This window comes from Gossypium hirsutum, chromosome A02 (assembly GCF_007990345.1).
Source record: "Gossypium hirsutum isolate 1008001.06 chromosome A02, Gossypium_hirsutum_v2.1, whole genome shotgun sequence".
In the NCBI taxonomy this organism is placed as follows: domain Eukaryota; kingdom Viridiplantae; phylum Streptophyta; class Magnoliopsida; order Malvales; family Malvaceae; genus Gossypium; species Gossypium hirsutum.
The window spans coordinates 12,216,538-12,221,613 of NC_053425.1; the positions used below are offsets into that span (position 1 = coordinate 12,216,538).

General features: G+C 32.6%; 1 long non-coding RNA gene across 1 annotated transcript; it reads left to right on the plus strand.

Annotated features, from left to right (window-relative positions):
- Nucleotides 1-3,263: 3,263 nt before the first annotated feature.
- On the plus strand, nt 3,264-5,076 carry LOC121216021 (uncharacterized). Its single transcript, XR_005911989.1, has 2 exons — nt 3,264-4,648; nt 4,816-5,076. It is a non-coding gene; the product is annotated as an uncharacterized lncRNA (long non-coding RNA).

Genomic DNA, 5,076 nt, shown 5'->3' on the forward strand with positions numbered 1-5,076 from the left:
CCCTAATTAAACACATAATCGGTAAAATTTTCTTATCAGAATTTTCATATAACATTCCTATCATAATGCGGACCATAGAATAACATTAAAATAAATTTTCTTTCTGACTCGAATTTGTGGTCCCGAAACCACTATTCCGATTTCACTGAAAATAAGTTGTTACACTTATATAAACTTAAAAAAGTAGAGTGATTAGAACTAAAATTTAACTATTATTTTTTCATGTAAGAAAAAAAAGTGGATAGGTGTCTTTTAAGAAAGGCCTTAGAGCTTTTTTATACTAATATCAAATCGAGAAAGGATTGTATGAAATTGAGATTCCATATCATCCCTATCTCTTTCCAATAGGAGAATGACAAATCAGATTTTGCTCCCTAATTTTTAGCAGTTTTAGTTGATTTTGAAGGAGGAAAAAATTGAAAATTAGGAGGAAAAATCTGATTTGTCATCCTCTTATTAGAAATGGATAAGAATGTCATGGAATCACAGTTTCATACAATCTCTTCTCGTATCAACTCACGTGCAACAATCATATATTATTTAATTTATTTCAAAAAAATTATAAAATAAAATAATTTATTATTTATTCTCTTAAATAAATATAAGAAATTATAAAATATTAAAATATTAAAATGCACATAAAATTGAAACTTATTGATTTTTTACTTTGATTTTTCTTTTTGTTTATTATAAGCCTCAAAGGATCATAGTCTTTTCTATATATTCTTTTCTTTTTGACCTTTTATTTTTATTTGATGCATGCATATAGTCTTCCATCACAATAATTTTTCATCCTTTGTTTCTTTTTATCTATTTTTTATGAGAAAAGTTTTTTCATCATTTCACTTATGTTCACTCAATGTCGAAGCCAGTATGTTAATCTTGAGGGGGTTAAGTTAAAATTAGACGTGCTACGTAACAATCGATTTAAACATATAAACAATCAATTCAAAATAAGCTTCCATCAATATCTTTTAACAACAACTTTTAATACACTTGATAAAATAAAAAACTATTGGTACATATATGTAAAACAAGCTTCAAAGATTCAAAATCTATAAAAATTTTGAAGAAAAACATATCTTATACTTAAAATTTGGTGGAAAAATGATGATTTTTCCTTCTTCTTTTCTTGCTAGGTACTAAGATGAAGAAGAAAGATGATAAAAGTTTGTTCATCTTTTCTTTTCCTTTTATATATATATATATTAATTATAAAATATTATTATTTTAAGTAAAATATTATATAAATATTAAATTATTATTTAACAAAAAATATCATTCAAAAGCCATAATGAGTGATTTTTTTATTATGAAGAACCAACTTTTTAATATTATTTTTAATACTATAAAAATATTAGAGAGGCCTACTTATATTTTTAAGAGGACTATAATATATATGCCAAGGGGGAAATTGAAAAAATCTTAAACCTTAAAGGGCCTACTTATATTTTTAGGAGGGCCATAGTATATTTACAAAGGACTAAATAGAAAAAAATTAAACTTTGGGGGGGAATGGCCTCCTGGGTCTCTACTTGGCTCCGCCGTTGTTTTTATGGTAGATGTTAGAAGATCTTCGTCATATATTTTAGTTTATTTTGCTATTAAATGCTTTCGAGTTTGCTGAGAGTCTTATTTCAAGTCCATATGGATGAAGAATACATATTTTTTACCTACACATGAAATCATGTTTTTGTTGTAGTTTGGTTCTCCATTGTTTTCTTTTCCTTTATGCATTAGGAAAAAATTGCAAAATTGTAAAATCTTCAATTTTTCATATTTAAGATGGAATTAAATTTACAAATAATTATTTACCCTAATAGTAATGAAAAACTATATATTTTGATATTGGACTACTAACAATCCTTTTTACTTTATCGAATAAAGTTATTGTAACTTCTAGTTATTTCGATAGATATCTAAAATGAAAAAAAAAGATGTTGCATAATGTTATTAAAGGATTGGTTGTAATGAATGAATCACTGTAAGCATAAATCATGGTTTAAACAAAATTTAAAAAGTGGAAAAATCAAACAAAAATACCTCCAACCATTGTCTAAACTAAAATGCCAAAATCAAGATGTTATAGTACCACTTGTCTAGCACATCAAACAAACAACGAGGACATCATATTTAGTTATACCAAAAACACGAAATTTAGAAAACAGAAAAAATCATTAATTTTCTAAACACCCAAAAACTTCACTAGATGCAATTGTTTTTAGAAAATATTTTTAATACTTAACCACCTCATTGTTTGGGGATTTTTATAGCGGCACCGATTCATGCCCCCACTATCACACAAACAACATAAATGTGGTGGGCAGAAACGTGGGAACAACCCTAGGAACCAATAACTACTGTTAGCAGTTCCAACAGTCACTGATGCAGTCAACTGAAACACCTCTATAATGATACTTTTGTTGACATTTGGGCATGTAAGATTTACTCCTTGGACTTTAGGATTTGGGTATGTAAGTCTTGTTCTTCAAGAAAGTATGTTTGAGCTTTAATATTGCTTCAGTAAACAATACATGCTGATATTTGAGTTCTCTACAAAATATAAATATGTAAGTGATATCATATTTTAAAAAATTCTCATAATAAGAAGTAGCAATAATGTATTATATCTTCTTCCATCATTATCATCCTCTGTAATCTTCCTGATTTTGATGGGCCAACAAATGTATTTGCAGCTTTTTTAGCCATAGGAGCTTCATCCCATATAATATAACATGTTTTTTTTAACAATTCTACAAACACCATCTTGTTTTGAAAAAACACATAAAGTTGTATCTTTGGGATTTAATGGCAAAATAAATCTTTAATATGTCGTCCGATCACCTGACATTATTGCAGCAACTATACCAGATGTTGCTATTGCTATTGCAATCATTCCTCTTGATCTAAAATGAGTAAATAAGGCTCGATATAACATTTTTTTTCCTGTTCCTCCAAGTCCATCAATGAAAAAGGCTCCACTTTTTCTTGAATTAATTCCATCTAAAATGCAATTTCTTGTTCAACAATTAACTTTGTTTGCATTTCATAATCTTCAAGAGGAATTTCCACTGATGTTTCACCAAATGTTTCTTTGTAAGTCTGTAATTCATCTTCAGTAGCATTTATTTATTATCAATAATATCTATTTTTAAAGAAAGGCAAATCATAAGTTTTGATTGTTAGACTAACAGTTAAAGAAGCTGTTATTCAGTAGCTAAAGATTGTTAGCTAGCAGTTATTAGTTAACTAGCAGTTATAGCCTTCATGCATGTAATCTATATATGTGAATGTATAGCAACCTCTTATGATATGAAAATATAGTATGAAGTATTCTTAACATGGTATCAGAGGTCCATCTCTTCCTGGGAACTGCTTCTTGATTTGTTGCGTGCCTTATGTCTTCCAGTCCATCTATTGAGTAGTCTGTTACATGATGGCGTCCGCTTTCTCCGATGGAGTTAACAGTCATTTCTTTTCTACCAAGAAGATCAGTGTCCTTCTTGATGATAACAACTATCTGCTATGGCATCAACAGATTCTTTTAGCAATTAAACGTTTAAGCTTCAGCATTTCATTGATCCTGGTACTGTTCCCCCCCTTAGACAATTCTTGATGATACTGGGGTATCACATCCCAATCCTAAGTTTGATCGGTTTGAGCAGCAGGATAGTGCGCTCGCATCTTGGTTGCTGTCTTCCGTAAGTCTTTTTGTTCTCCCTCATCTCATTGGTCTCAATACGAGTGCTTAGATTTGGACTGCACTTGTTAGTGTATATGGCAGCAAAACCATATCCCAGTTGATGATTTATAGACGCGCATTACATTCGCAACGTAAAGCTGATCTCTCCATGCGAGACTTCTTGATGAAAGTAAAAGGTTATTGTGATTGCCTTACTGGCTGCGGAGAGGTCATTAGTAACCAAGAACATGTCACTACCATTCTCAATGGTTTGTCTGCTGATTATGATTCTGTTGTTACAATAATTACTGCTAGTAAGGTTCCTTATAGTGTCCAAGATGTATCTATGATGCTTCTTGATGCTGAAGCACGCCAACAAATTACCACAGTGGAAACTCCTAGCTTAGCAAAACTGGTTTCTCATTCTCCTGAGGTGCATGGCAATGACGGTGGTTCTGTGCCAGCTTATTGACCCCCTTAAACACTTGTAGCAGTGGGCGTGGTCATTTTTTAGGCTCTCGTATGCAGTGTTAGTTGTGCGGGAAATCTGGTCACATGGTTGATCGTTGTTATTATCGTTTTGATATCTCCTACAAGAGCACTAACTACAGACTACCTCCCCTTCCTCCTCAAGCAAATGTGTGCATGTTTAATAGTGGCGCACCTATCTCGTCCTGGGTACTATCTCCTATGGCTGGTACATCTCACAACTTGCCCCAAGGATGGTTTACTTCACCTGTTCATGTTCCCATATAGACTAATCCAATTGTTGCTGGTTCTATGCATCCTGTTGGTTCACGTCAACAAGTTCCGTCAAATCCTCAGGCCCTTCTCGCTACGTCGAAACAGTTGCTGATAATGCTTGGTATCCTGATTCGGGTGTAACTCATCATCTCATAATCTCCCCTATTGCTCTAGGTGAAAGTGGTTCCTATACTGTCCCAGATAAAGTTTATGTTGGCAATGGTATGGCACTCACTGTTCGGTCTACTGGTCAGTCTTCTTTTTGTACTTAGTCCCGTGCCTTATTCATGAAATCCTTATTGTTTGTGCCTGGAAAAACCAAGAATCTTTTGTCAGTTTCAAAGTTTACAAAAGACAATAAGGTGATGTTTGAGTTTTTCCCTACACAGTGTCAGGTTCGATATCTTCATACTAGGGAGGTTCTACTTCGGGGTTCTGTCCATGATGGCTTGTATAGACTTACTCTACCTAGCCAGTTCAAGACTGTTGTTCGTTCAGCCTCAGCTCAATGTTTTGCTACTATTGCTACTGTGCCTCTGAGTCTATGGTACTCTAGATTAGGACATCCTTGTAATGCTACACTTAGAAAAGCTCTGCATCATTGTAATATCTCTTTTATTTCGAATAAAGACTCTCTCAGTTGCGATGTT